At 45.1% G+C, this 15788-nt stretch overlaps 1 protein-coding gene across 5 annotated transcripts in view; it reads right to left on the minus strand.

Annotated features, from left to right (window-relative positions):
* The window catches only part of SHROOM2 (shroom family member 2), a 982778-nt gene that overhangs the window by 534272 nt on the left and 432718 nt on the right, over window positions 1-15788 (minus strand). The window lies entirely within an intron of this gene.

Below are 15788 nucleotides of genomic sequence, written 5' to 3' on the forward strand. Positions count from 1 at the left end.
ATTAAGCGTTGTGCCAAATAGCACTTCCCCACCATTACTCTCCTTCCCTCACAGCACTCAGCTAGTGGGAGCCCTCAAGCAGGCCCAGATACCTTAAAAATCTCAATGTGGCTAGAATCATTGGAGAAGAACCACCCAAGAAAATCGTACTCCAGAGTATTTTGTCATCAAATAATCTACACGGTCTCTGAATGGGTTAAAAGAACAACTCCCTCACACTCCTGGGTGTAGTATATTGGCCTAGAATGTATCAGAGATTCCACGGTACCTGTGAGTTTACAAAATCTCCATTCCGCAGTGGGATAAGACTCCTTATCCCCTATATTCCAAATTTCTCATGTCAAAATTAGATTAATTCTCAATCAGAGGAAGTCCTGGTGCCAAATCATATTGGGGAAACTTTTTAGGTAGGGAGGCAAAGAGCACCATTGTCTGTGTTATAAAAGCAAATCCTGGTATAGCCTGTATTTAGCAATTGACTCCCGCCTTGCAACCTAGTCGGCCTCCCACAGTTTTATTTTGACATTATCGGGCCGCTGAACGCCTCCTTGTTACACTCAATGTTCCTTAAGACATTCTCACATTTTCTGCAGCAGAAACTAACACTAATAAATGCATCCTTCCTACAGTCATAGAGAGTACTTAGATCCACAAATAGGGGGAGTGGGAGAGGGTGCTATCATTAATTTTTAAAAGACGGAGGGGATTTCATGTTAGTCTTGCTTTCATTTGACTGGTTTCTTGTCCTTATGCATAGCATAGATCACGTCCTTCATGAATAATGGGAAGGTCGAAGGTGAGGTTAACCTACTACCAGTCTAATCCTCCAGGCCCAAACACACCTTACCATTTACATATTTCAACTTGGAGGATATGTGCTTGGACCACTTAATGCGGTTTATCGCCGAGTTGATGGACCCTCCAGATGTGCCTCCCCCAATTGCCCGCGCGGGAGCCAAGTGAACTGAGCCCTTAGCATACTATGGCCACTTAATTTCGTCTTGGCTATGCTAAATCTTTCACAAAATAAGAATAGATCCCTATCGACCAGTGTGTAATCCGTTTTGGAGGATGCTGTACCATTAGACCAAGTGTCACAGGAGTGAAGATCCCCAGCCACATTGCCATTTAAAGATGCCAAAACCATTTTTGAAAAAACTCAAACCACTCTTTCCAACTATCATTGGAAGAAGCGGCCTGGAGTAATAACTCATCCCCCATTCTCTCCATATCACCCCCCTTATCTAATCTAAATTAGAATTAAAATCACATCAGAAGAATGAAGTCTTCCGAAACTTAATACTGATCCTCCAAAAGCGATGATACTTGGTTCAAATACTGTACAATGAAGATTCTTTTTCGATTCCAGTTAATGTTTGTGATAAATAGATTGCTCACACCAAACCCTTCACATATCACAATCCAGTTCCTCAACAAACCATATGTTTCCTAATTAACCTCTGAGAGCCCAACCCAAGGAGTTCCTTACTGCAGTCAATAGGCCCCAAGATGGATGACCAAGTAGACGGTGGGATGCCAACTGCTGACTAATGCTATAGCCACCTCAAGAAATGGCAGAGGTAAGCCAGACTTCTCGAAAGATCACTATTTCAAAATGCCTTAAAAAGTAACAAGACCTCATTATATAGTAACTGGCCACTCCCTTTACTATTCTCAAAGAGGATCTACAAGATTTCAACTTGATTAAAAGGCACTGAGAAGTCCCTCCCAACTTACACAGGTTTGTATTCACAGCTGCTGCCAACCAAGTCCATTTATCTGTATTTATTTATTGGTCACTTATTAGGCGCTTATACAATTAGCAAAACTGTTTCAAAGCGCACACAGGGCAAACAGGGTGGGGTCAGGGGAAGACCACGAATTACAGCAAGGATAAATAATTGCAATGATAGTACAAACCAATAATGAGAATAAGGGAAGGGGAGACAAACCTACTATGCCTTGTGAGTGTTCAGAATGTCCAAGTACAGAGGGGGAGGGGTGAGGGATAAGGTGCTTTGATGCTCATGGAGAAGTGCCCAGGGTAAGTGCTAAGAGGAGAAGAATGTAAGTGCAGCCATCGATAAGTGGGTGAGCCAAGTAAGTGCAGCAGAAAGACTGTGGCTGCGATGAAAAATGTGGGAGGTCAAGGCCCTGAGGACACAAGGGCCCTGCACATCAGTCACTCTGCTGTAAGATTAGCAGGAAAGAGAGGAGGAGAAGGAGGAGGTAAAGAGAAAGGTCTTGAATCTTTTTCAGAACTTATAGAGGTTTTCTCAAGACGCAGAGGAAGAGGAAGGCTGTTCCACAGGAGGGAGGTAGCCGAGGAAAGTGATCGCCCATCAGCTCTATGTTGATCAAAGCGCTTAACATGCAGGGAGTTGGTGCCGGAGGTACGGAGGAGTCTAGAAGGAGAGTATTAGATCAGGAAGCGTTGCAGATAGAGTGGTCCACGGCCCCAGATAGCCTTGTGTATGATACAGAGGAATTTGAAATTAATCTGTGCTGAGACCGGGAGCCAATGAAGGCTGTGTAGGGCAGGAGAGATGCAGTCCCTGGGCATGAGGCCAAGAAGAAGTCTTGCTGCCCTATTTTGGGTTAGCTGGAGGGGTCACAGAGTGGCGGAAGAAAGATTAAGGAAGAGGCTATTGGAGTAGTCTAGCCGGGAGAGATCTAGAGCATGGGTGACATTGAGTCTCTGGGGGAAGGTGAGGAAGGCAAGTGTCCCTTTGAGAAGGAAGAGCTGAAAGTGGGACTTCTTGACAATGTCCTGAATATGAGGGATGAAGGAAAGGGAGGAGCCGAAGATGACTCAGAGATTCCTAGCTGCAGTGGAGGGGGCAGTGGGGGCCCATGGAGGAAGGCCAGAGTGCAGGGAAGAAGTATGGTGCAGGGGACCCAATAAGGAGAATCTCTGTTTTGCTGCCATTGAGCTAGAGGTCAATGGCAGTGCACCAGGCCTGGATAGCAGAGAGGCAGTCAGGGATGAAGGAGGGTGCAATGCTGTCAGTGGGAAGTTTGAAGAAAAGTTGTGCATCATCAGCGTAGCATTGGAAGTTGGGGAGAAGGGGGACATTAGTCATACCAGCATAGAAAGTTATATGTTAAAGAGCCAGGGTAAACAAATTGAGCCCTGGGCAATGCCACAGGTAGCGGAGGAAGGATGAGGATAAAGGAGCCAGAATGGTTTTGGAGGAACGGTCAGTTAGGAAGGAGGTAAGCCAGTCCAGTGCCCGCTCTGAGATGCCATGGGTGTCATGGAGCCTTTTTATGAGGATGGAATGATTCACTGTCAAATACAGAAAAGAGACCAAGAAGGATGAGGACAGCAGGGGAATTGGATTCAAGAAATGCAAGCAGTTCTTCACAGGTGTTCAGGAGAGCAGTTTCCGTGCCCCTGGATGCTCGGAATCCAGACTGGAGAGACGATATTTTCCTTGATGGTTCTGGAGGAGCAAGGAGCAACCTGTTTGGAAGAGACCTTCATGGTGTTGACAACTCTGGTGACTTCTTCAGGGGAGACAGGAGTGAAGGAGGAAGTAGGAGGGTGCATGGTAGCTGGGAGGAGGGTTGGGAGAGTCCGTCCATACCTTCTCATGGGCCTTTAACTGTTTACCATAATCTATTACCTTCCGTTCATGATGTTATGCATTAACAGAATTACACCTTATCTGAACGTCTTGCAGGGGATGGGGTACAAATCACTAATATAATAATTCAAAAGGTGGCCGCTTATTTATTTGCTGCAACTCCCATTCTGAGTCCGTCCTAAGATCATATACCACTCTAAAATGCTCTGCTACCTCAGATAAAAGGAGTTCTCCAATTATCCTCGAGGGGATATTCAAGGCAATTAGATACAGCCTAGACTCCTCGAAAGAATCAACTTGCTCTATATCAGTAGAGGGTACAAACCTGAGTTTGGGTATACTGAACAATACATCTAGAATATTCTACGTATTTAGAATAGACTTTTGCCAATCCGACAATAGGAATTCAATTATAATTCTCAAAGAATAAATAGTAGCGGGGTGGTTCCTTTATAAGGAAATGCAGAGCCCACCTCCCCTTTTTTCACCCAATAATCCTCTGTAATTCTATGCAAAACACCCAGGGATCCTTTGTTCCCTAGTCCCACCTCCAATGGCCTTTGCAAGTCTCTCTGAAATCCTTTATCCACAAACCTAGACGGCGAAGATCAACAATAAATTACATTCTCTTCAGTCCCTCCAAGGCATCTCATTTGTGTGCCCCTTTCATTTCCGACAACCCTACTCCGGTCCATGTTCTTAATGTCCTCTGATGGAGGCCTGTGGCGACCTCACTACTGAATCCAGAGCACCGAGCAGAGACGTTTGGATAGAGGCAGAATTCTTGCTTAGCAGGTTTGGACCCTGCACAGTCTAATGTTAGTTTGTTTCAGGGGTTTACAACTCGCAAGATCAGAACCTGCTTCGGGGAGGTGTAAAGAGCACAGACATTTTCTCAATCTATTAAGTCTGGGCTTCCTTCGATTTTTCGTTTATTTTTCGATAGCCAATTTCCCACACTTTTGATTGGCTGCACCCATTGACACTGTTTAGAGACCTATGTAGGTAAATTGTAATGGCAAGTGCAAACGATGATCCACAGATTACAATAAAACATGTTCTAAAGAGAGGACTGTCAAATGGTACCTCATTTAATGATCAAGCACAGTTGGATCAAAGATTTTTATTCATTAATATATTGTTTTGCTATTTGTCTGGGACAAATCTAGTGTGATTTGTTTTTTATTATTCCTGGCAATGTCTTGTCTGGCCACAAAGCAATAAGAGCCATTGTAGATTGCAAACCAAAGGTCAAGCCCCTCCTGGCCCTGTCTTGCTTTGCCCAGCCCCTTCCACATCTCTCCAAAGACCCCTCCCGCCATCCCACTTGCTCATTTTTGGATTCTGCCAGAGTACCACTAGTTCCTTTTTTCCACTTCCACCACTGGGCACAACAGCACTTGTGGGGTTGCTCCCATAAGCACCAGTCAGCATTGCAGGTCGAAACTCATGGAATGTGGAAGGTTGTTCTACACTTAGATCATCATACATATTACAAAAGACCACTCCTCGTAGAAGCTGTGTTAAAAAATAAACTGGAGGCCCTTGGTTTTACAAGTGCCATGTTCTTAAGTACTGGGTGTATACAGAAATCTCTTTAATAAGGAGACTGAAATATTTCACCCCTGATTAATCACATTTGACCCGTGACTAACCGTCATGACCGATAACTGGCTTTATCATAATGCACTTTAAGTGGCTGCATTCTGTGCATTTGGTCATCAGTCCTAGGGCCTCATAGGTGCCTTGTGAGGGCTTTCCTTTAGATTCCAGTCCGATTTTTGATAGAATATGGGAGACTTTTTGGAGGGATTTGTGAGTATATTGCAATCGGTTCTTTTTGGGCTTTTTGCTGACTTTTAAGAAGGATTTTTTTATTAGCTTCTTTTTGTCTCCCAGCCCGTTTTCTATGCTGTTGTGCCTGTGGTGTGGCCTGGCATGGTGCTGTAGTCATTTGTTTGTTTCTGGCTAATTTACTTTCCCCACCCAGCCCTTTAGCAATTGGCTGAGGCAGTCAGGTGTCCCTTTTGTGCACTAGCCCCGTCCCAGGTGGCACCCCTACCCGCTTCCTGCTCCCGTAGCCGCCCGCCCCTGAGCCTAAATGGCCCAAATAACGCCTTTGAAAAAGACCCCACTCCCTTACTCCCTCCCCCAGAGGTTAGCACCTGACCGTGCAGCCCCATTGGGCATGGGCCCCAAGGCAAAGGGCAGCACCCGAAGAAGCAGCTCCAGTCTCCATTTTCCCGTGTTCGCCAAGGACGCCAGTTGCCAACCAGCAGCGACTGACAAAGTAAGGGTAGTCTGGGTGGGGAGTACAGCAATCCCTGTATTCCAAAAAGCCCTTCTTACCTACAGAACATAGCTTACCAAAATTAGCCAGTTCCAACCTTTACGTTGTTTCATTCTACTGTTCTGTCCCATACGTAAGCATTCTCCCTCTATCTACATATCTCTAACCTAGCTATTTTGCATTTACTGTTTTGACTCCAATTTAGGCGTTCACTCTCTGTCCAGGTGAAGATTAACCATGCATCACACTTGGATAGATTTGGGAAATGTTGCCATGTCTCACTTCTAGATAGAACTATGAAGAGTAAACATACATCACACTTGGATATAATTATGGAGATTAGTCATTTGTAACAACAGATAGGACTGTGTAGATTAGCCACATAGAAAAACTTAGCGAGTACCCAAAGCACTAACTACCGCACTTCTACTTCCTCAAACACACCACCCAACTCGGCTAGCCAACCTATAACCTAACGCACACCCAACACAAGCAACACACACACTTACAAAAAACAAGCCGGACACTGGACCATACCTGTACAGACAGAACAAGCCAGTGCGCACAACCTTAAACACCTGCCAATCTACACAAAAAACACATACACACAGCAACATAATAGAAACATGCCAAGCATTGGACCTTACCCGTACAGATACAAGCCAGTAAGCACAACCCTAAATACCAGCAATCTACACATGAAACATACAGACACACCCCAACACAACAAACAGCCACACAGAAAACATCCCAGGCATTGGACCTTACCCGTACGGATACGATAAACCAGTGCACGAAACCTACCATCTGCAAGCCAACCCACACAGACGCCAGTTTCTCCTGGTTCTGGACCTATCCTATCATTCTTCCCTCACTAAACAACCCCCTCCTCTTTCTTGCAGAGCCATATGAGCACCTAGTGACTGTCCTTGGGTGGTATCGGTGCGCGGTATGAATCAACATAACATTATACTCTGTATGTCCAGCTGATAGGAATAATATTGTGAAAAATCTGACAGATGTATGTGATAGCATATCAATTATAAATGGGGAAAGTGTTTTTTTTAGATGTTTTATGTAATTTTAGTGCATCATATGCCCATGTAGATTGCAAATCACATCGTGAATGTTTCAAAACAGGTTTCTTATCTTGAGTTATAGTGTTCACAGCTCTTCTGCCTGTTCATTAAACATATAAACATCTGATTGAACCAACCAGATAATGTGTCATAACGGATTGAAGTGCTTCTAAGAACCATGTTAATATATGGACCTGAATGTATATAATTTGTTTGTTTTTTTCCCTTTTTTCCCCTTCCTTACAGCCATTGTATTTATTATTAGTATTGTACATTTAACAAAAGAACTTTTAATACATACCACATAGATTAAGAAAATAATCAAAACATTAATAAATTCCAGGATGACAGACAAAATGTACAGGTTCATCACACAAACCCCCAAACATAAGAGGCATGTGGCGATGCAAGGCCCAGAATTCTGTAACATTACTAAAATCTGCTTCCAAAAAATAGTCAAATATAAAATACAAGCGGCATGATTACCACTCAAATGTAGCCCACAATTCTTCAGCATTGGAATTCCCAACCATGCCATCAGATCTGAGTGCTTGATGTGTACGTCTATTGAGGCATGCACACTGAGTCAGGAGAAGTTTCATAGTCTCGATACCAGGGCCGCCACATATGCGACATACTCTCTCAATCCTAGGGATTTTTTGCCAAACCCCTTTACTTCTCAAGTCCTTACCGCATTAAATTTGATCCCAATATACTCCAGACACAATAGTTGTATGTATCTGGGTACTCCGGTCTGAGTACTAATGTAAGTGCAACAATGCAAAGATTTAGATGCGAGATCCACCGCAATGTGTTCCCTTGCACGTGAGAACAATATTTCCATCATAACTTTCCGAAAGTATATAATTTAAAAGCTGCTGCTACTACAACTTCATGCGATTAGTAAAGAGAAATAATCATAGCGTAAAAGAAACATTAGTCCATCTTCCTTGTCCCAGTGCTTACCTTTGAGATACCAGTCTCCATGATTGGACCCTCTCCCCCGCTATTCTTAATCTGTCCCTCCCTCCCTGCAAAGTTACCCAGTCCTTCCGTTTATTAAATCCTGTCCAAACTTCTTACTGCTGGGCTTTGAGTATTCACTGGTTCCTGGCTCATCAGTGTGTCCGGTGTGTTGGGCATGGAGGGATCACGCAATGAGCTCTCTTGCATTGGTCACCTGCGGGCCGAGGGGACCAGGGTGGTGAAAAAGTATGTCAGCTTCAGCCCTGGGGAAAACACTGGGGTATGCAGTCTGAGCACGCTACTACGTCTGAAGGTTAGCGAATCGCTTCAACTCCAGCAGTAAGTAAAGAGCTCCAATGTCAGGGGTAAGGTGAGGTGGGAGAGCGCTCATACGCGGGTGAGTCGCTTGTCATTAAAGGTACATACTTGAGGCAGAGCGGGCCGAGGAAGGCAGTACTGACTTGCGCTCAGACTTTAGGTCCCACCCCTCAGGGCATAGGGGGGTGAGAGGTAAGCGTTGGTATATAGATATTGAATATAAGTCCTAGGAACATGGAGGGGAGCTGGCAGGCCACCTGGATTGGGTAGAAGCCAATCCTGCAACGCATGCACAGGCAGAAAGAAAATGTAAGCCCTCACCAGACGCCAAAGGGTTACATTCTGTGTTCATGAGCTGTCAGAAGCCGCACTGACCACAAGCTCTCTCAAAACAAAGGTGAAGGGGAAGAATGTGGAAGAGACTGAGCCAGAGTTCGCCCTCGGGAGTTACCATGATAAAAGAGGAAAAAGGGTAAGATAAATAAGAAAATGCATATTCATGGGACTTGCAGTAAAAAAATGAAAAAGAAAGTTAAAGAAGCCTTGAAAGAACATTCTCATCTTCCTCGTCTGCAGTGTGTGAGGCAGGCATGGTATCAAGAGAGACGCACACTCCCGAATTATAGTTTCAAACCCTTTATTTACTACAATGTTGGGGTTGGTGCAATGCCTGACTGGTACCAAATCTAATGTGATTGGTCACTCAACTGATGTTTCTAAGGGCCCTCGATGTATGAAAGTCCAAAACCCATCTGTGTCTAAACCTAGTCTTGCCCTCACTCTGATTAAATGTGGTAGGAAGTCTTCTCAAAATAGTGGTTCAAATAAAAAGAAATGTAAACCACAGCTGGTTTCAGGTGGTCTTACCAGTGGTTGTACTTCTTCCAGTTCAAAATAGTTCAACTCCACAAAAAAGGTAGCCGTGGGAAACTTTCACGCAGGACTCTTGTACCAAATCAATAAGGTTCATATTGTCTCTAAATTACTGGGGGATCCCTTCCCCAGGCTTCAATCCTTTCAGTTCCAAACACAAAGACACAGTTCTTGTTAAGCCTCTCAGGGTTCCCTTCCCCAAGCTTAGGCCCCTCTAGTTTCAAACACAAGTTCACCTCGTCAGGGTGTACTTTTTCCTTATATACAGTTTCTCTAACATGCAATCGTTTCATGGGGTAGAATCTGAGGCGTTCGGAAATGCTCTTCCTAAGTGCGACCACTCTGATCCTTTGTCCCTCCCTTTATTTCTTACACTTGCTTTCCTTTGTACTTTTTATCTTCAGGTGTTTCCAGCACCCCTTTCATCCATCTGTCTTCCTTTTTACGCTGTCGTGCACACTTGCACGTGTCCTTTTCCCATCATGCCTCTTGCACACTTCTTTCACTGTTCCGTGCACACCTGGACTCGTTCCTTTTTTCTGGGCCATTTTCACCCTTTTCTTTTACTCTGAACTTTGCTTTTACTTCTTCGCCGCTAGTGTGCCTTTTCATTTCTTCTGTGCCACCAGCGTGATTTCCCCTTATTTCCTCTTTCCTTGTTCCTTCCTTCTTACTTTCTGTCTCTTTAAACTATCTTTTTCACTTTCCACTTCGTGCCAATTTACATATCTTGCTCTTCTCTCTTTCCCGCTCCAGCCACCCGCATGCTCCAGAGTTTCTCTCTCTCATGCGAAACTCACTGGGTAGCGTAGCGCTGGATCGCAATCTCTCCTGGATGCTTTGGGTCGAGTTAAGGGTCTCAGTACCTGCCCCTCTCACACCCTTGGGACCGGCACACGTTCCAAGGGAACGAGCATTCACACGGGCACCGCCAGCAGGATACTGGCTGCCTTGCTCCTGCTGTCTGGAGACAATGCTCCCTAGCCACGCTTAAGCCCCTCACAAACACCGGGCCATCGTTGCGGCACACCATTCTCCTCCAGATCATTCTTTCTGCAGCTCCCAGCTCCTTGGCTTCTCTGGTTCAATATGCATCCCCAGCTCGCTCATTCATCTGTGCAGAACCACACCTTTTATAGATCCTAGTGGTGTCAGTTGTGATTATTAGTTTAGAGTGCCTGCTCTGCGTGACTATTAGTGGGACAATTCAATGGTAGTTTGTAATAGTAGGCCTCTCCGTGCCTTGCCATGTTAACTATAGGGGAAATATTCATTGCTCTCGATCACCTCTTTCTCGTCCCAGTACTTGCTGAAAATGGTGAGGGCAAGATTGGGTGTGATTGAAAATACCCCATTAGGGCTAAGGGAGAGTGGGTTAGTGTGTAATGGGGAAAAGAGGGGGTACCATGTCTCGCCCCTTGGGTATTCCTATCTCAATCCCCCATGCCCCTCCACCACTCAGGTGGTCCTCCCTTGCTTGTTCACCCCCAAGGGTCAGGATCCAAAAGCGATGGCCCTTCCCTGGCCACCTGAACTGATGATCCTGGGGGAGTAGGTGGGAGAACACTGTCCAGTTTCTCAAGTGTCTGAAACATTGTCCTTAATATCTTCCCAGTTTTTCAGTTCTGCGGAAGAAGTTGATCACAGAGGAAAGTACCTGGACAGGGAAGAAGTGGAAACTTTATTCGTCCAGGTGTCAGAATGTATGGGTTTTAATGCCAGCACAAAGCTTGGCCCTGCTGTGAACCCGAAAGTCAGACCATAAGAATGCTCCCAAAATAGGCTTGCCTTTTGAAATAGGCCTGAGCATATTTAGATATAAGCTCCTAAAAGCGGGAGAGGGTTCTTCACCAGACTGAGTAGAGGTAGACTAAATCATGTCTAGTCTATAGAGACATTTCCCTCACTTAGAACAAACATTTACCGATCATATACAGCCGAGACCACCCTGGTAGAAAGGCCTGCAAACCCATAGCGGATGGTACAGACTGGGCACCCTTACTTGCAGAGATGCAAAAACATGTGGCAATGATGTCAGACCCTTCATATGATGGAGGGAGAGGTTCACCTTTGGAAATGGGAGACTCCATCTCAGCTAGAAGACATGTGCATATTAGAGACTGGCACACAAATAGGTAGCAAAAGGCAATAGTACTGAATTTAACTTTTGAAGGAAGGGCATTGTTTGGAGACACTCTAGAAGATCACAAAAAAATTGCCAGATAAGCATGCGGACAAACTGAAGAAAAAATGAGACAAAGTCCTCCAGGTCAAAAACAGCAAGTGGCCCGAAGTCCGGAACTCCACAACCCTCGAACATAAGTCAACCACTGAAAAGAGAAACATTCCGTGGAAGTCTGTCAAAGGAAAGTCCCTGCAAAAAGGGAAAGGTTCTGACAATCAAGGATGGCCGATGGAAGGAAGACCCCAGCACCTTTCCAAGGTCTGTGAAAGATGGTCTTCAGATGCATGGGCCATCAGGACAGTTGGGCTCGGATACCAGATTCAGGTAAGGATCCCTCAGATTCCATACAGACTGGTTTGCACATGCACCCTGAGGAACTAGGACGAGAGGAGGGGAGGGGGAATTTGAATGGTAGTCAAGAACTGTTGTGTAAAAAGGCAATATCCTTAATGCCAAAAAGTTCAGAACAAAATGGGATTATACTCCATTATTTACATGGTCCCACAACCATTGGCGAAATTCAGACTGGTACTGGACCTAAAAGCTCTGCATCTCTTGTGGTGAACAGGAGATTAAAATGAAAGGAAACTCTGCAAACAAGCATGCCATTCCTTCAGAAAGGGGACTGGCTAGTGACAATCCACAAGATGCATATTATCCAGATCAGACCCAGGGATCAGAAGTCCCTGTGCTTTGCACTCAAGCAAGGACATTTCCAGTTTGGGGTGGTTCTACTTAGGGCTAAGAACTGCACCCAGTCTTCACAAATATAATGACTTTAGTGGTGGCAGCCCTGCACCTTAAAGGAAAACAGGTCTTCCCCCTCTATAAATGGTCCACCAACACGCTGCCTGACCTCACCCGAACACCTTTCACACGGTCTTATGAATGCAAGCCTTTTACACCCATGTCTTTTTTGTTTCTGTGGATCCTCCCCATACTCTTTGGTTCCCTACTTCACCGGACCACCTGGGCCAATCTAGTTGAAGGTTTTTCCCCCAGGGCTGGGGCACCACTGTATGGTACTAAAGGGGGTTACTTCATCTCTGGTGGGAACTAGAGAAAGTATATAGTGCAACAGAATGTTCCCAACTTATTCAGGATATTTCTTATCAAAAGGTGTCAATGGACTGCAGTGGGTGATACGTTCCCTGCTTGTTTTTCAGGCCAAATATTAAATGCGTTCAAGCTTATTTTTCCTACAGGTCACGTGCATCGCAGCGATACATTACCAACGGGATAAAGCACACAAGACTGCGTAGCATCACAAAAAATACCTTTCTTTTGTTTAAAAACTTCTTGTAAAGCAACAGCTCCTTATAATACATTTTTTTTCTTAACTTTTGCTTGGCGCAGGGAGGTAAACGGCAATCGTGCTTGTGACCTCACAGTTTCTGTGCCCTGATTTTGGGACAAAAACATTTGTCACGTTGCATCAATTATGAATATGGGATGCTGAGAAGGGCCCCACTGGCTGTAAGAAAGCAGCAGAACTTGTCCGGCGATCAAACAAGCCAGCAGTGCACTGGCCTACTGGAAATGAACAAAATAAAAGAATCTCCCCACAGTTGTTCACTCAGTGTGTTGTATTATTTAAAATAATAAGTTACACTATGATTGTGTAAAGTCAATATCTGGTTTCATTTTCAATGATCAGGAATATTGCATCATATCCCTTGTAAACAGACATTCAAGCATGTGACTTGTTTGACATTCTTTACAAGTTACATACAGTTCGTGTGCAAGAGCCAACAATAACCTTTGGCGCACGTGCATTTATGTTTCGCCAATCCAACTGTTTTCTCTAGGCTTGTCTTCCAGGTTTCTAATAGCTACAGCAATATCTTCTACTCTCTGCTTGAACCATTTCTTAGCAAGTACAACATATTCATCATTCTGGTTTCAAATATTCATGGCGACTTAGCATTAATGACAATGCATTCGAAATGATTCCATCTGTGGAAGAGAGTGGGAAAAAAACAAACGTTTTACATGCAAGTTAGGTTTGGTTCAGGTTAGCATAGGTAACCTGTAGTTGTTACATTAAGACCTTGTGGCGGTTACCGTCATTGTGCCTGTGTTCATTGTGCACGTTTCAATGGTTAGACCTCTGCTTCTTGTGCAGTGGGGTTAGTCCTGGGTGCTGTGATTAGAGCAGGTTGGGCAGTGGTCCACATACATGAAGGTTATAACAAGTGATGCCAGGTCGGATTGCTGTCCCACAGGGGTGCCTAGGTTAGGAGTGGCTAACCAGGTTGATGTGAAAGGGGTGTGCCAGTGGCTGCTGGTGCAAGATGTGGCTGGGGTCATGGCTCTGTGTTGGCGGAGTGGCCCTGACCATGGTTTAATTTAACTGGTGGTTGGGGATGGTGTTACCGGTTTAGGATTGTGAAGCGCCATGAGGCAAGTTCAGTGTGTGTCTATAGGGAATTCTGGAGATTTCCCGCTAGGCCTCTGCAACCTGGGCCTCGTGTGTGGTAACCTATGTTATTTCCAGATTTTCTCATAGGAAAAGGGTTCAGCTTGCTGAAAATGTGTACTTTTGGGACACTTTGAACAGGATTTCCAGAGCCTCTTTTAGCTCCCAGTCCACCCCTGAAACGTGGTCATTTAGAACTATAATAAACGCGGTTAAGCTGCACACTGTAGAGGGCCCGAGGAAATGGGAGGAAACGTTTTGATAAAGTCACTGTTTCGCCCAAGCTGCAGTGCACCCATCCATCTTCTGTATATGTCCAGCTTTACCTCCGACCTCCTCACATAGCACAGGAGTGCTCCGTCCACGACATTTCACGCAAAACTTTTCAAATGCTGCGTTTTTTCGCAAGGAAGTCAAAATCACATAGAAAAAAAGCACATCTGAAAAAAAGCCAACTATCCCTTGCACTGGGCCCATTAGGGCAAATCGATTTCACTGTTTTGTATATGAGGGTAAAATCTTGTAGTCGCACCTGGTAAGAGATATCACAAAATCTGCGTGGTGCGGCCCCACACAAATGGTATTGATGAGACCGGCAGTTACACCGTTGTGTAGTGAGATGCGTAGAGCGTCTCTCAGCGCATGCATAGTAATAGGGTGGTTATCGCTACAGGAGCAGATGCCCGGCGAGGGAGGTAAGAGGCCGAGTATTGTGTTCCCATAATATGATGCTTGGGGTTTCCATAGCAACCGGCAGTGAGGGAGCTCAGTTTCAGGCTACATTCCATGCGTTGCCTGGGATCGCAACAACACGTGTTTTCTATGCAATCAGCCATCCCGTTAAGTACCTTTGACCACGCGCAGAAAGGCGCTATTCCCAAGGATGCGCCGCAATAACAGGTGCGACAGACGTACCGCGAACATTTTAGCGGTCGGCGTTCGAAGAGGCAACAAAAAATTGACGGCCACTCAATAGCAAAACACATTTATGCTTGTCCACTAGTCTTGCCAGGAGGAGGCGCGTCTAGTATTTTTAAGCTTCAGCACAAATGTCACAAAATGCAAACGGATGCTCCCAGAAAGATCAGGGTCACCTGGCCAGGCAACGTGGCAGCTAGGAGTCCAGCAGCCCTGTGATCTGCCCTGAATTCCGTTGTTGGAGGCTGTCATTGTGCTCTGCAGGGGCACCTGTTTGTTTTCTGATCCTACAGCCACAATGAGGCGAATTCAACATATTTTAAAAAGTAACGTTGCCATGCAGGGACTCGATTTCTTTGTTTTTAGTGGTTTTTCGGGCAACATAAAGGATCAGGTGTAATTTCCCTTAATTTGGCAAAGTTGAGAATAAAACAGGTAGTTCTGGATGAGTAACACAACGCAAAGCTGATGGAGCTTGGTTGGACTTCGGTTTGTGTGTTTGGAAGGATGCCACCGTGGGTTACTCCCCTTAAATGTTTGCTCTTGCTACTAGGGCACGTGGGTAAAAATCATTCAAGATTTGAAGCTATGGTTTGGCTATCACGTCATTAGTTGGGCTATGCTCTGGAGACTAGTGTGCGTGTGTGCTCCCTATACTTCGGGGTGCCGGTGTCGTGGTTTAAAGCGCGAGCTGCTGCAAACGCTTTCCACACGGGTTCAGGGAGGAAATGCTTTATTTTTTTTTGTTTGTCGTGCCTCGGGCCATGCAGCAGCACACACCTTCAATGAGAAGCATGCGGTGCCTGATACAGGAAACTTAGCAGCCGCACTTTTACACGTATTGCGCAATTTCTGCCCAGAACAAGTAAATACAGCACCCGGAGGAAATAGCAATTCATACATCCCATTAGTACGTCACCTGCCCGCGGGCATTGGGAGTGGAGAGAAAGAACGGTGTCAATAATTCACAGTATGTAAATTCGCCTAAACTGCTGCATGCGTATTACGTTCTTTCGTCTACTGGGCTGCAGGGCCTACGTAGCCACTCCTCTCCTACACTCCAGTAATTAGATTAAATAAAAAAAATAAACAGTTTAGCACACTTTCACTAATTCATCAGGGTTTGGACAGGTGCGGTAAAAAGAGTTCA

This window comes from Ambystoma mexicanum, chromosome 7q (assembly GCF_040938575.1).
Source record: "Ambystoma mexicanum isolate Mex_15411 chromosome 7q, UKY_AmexF1_1, whole genome shotgun sequence".
Lineage (NCBI taxonomy): Eukaryota > Metazoa > Chordata > Amphibia > Caudata > Ambystomatidae > Ambystoma > Ambystoma mexicanum.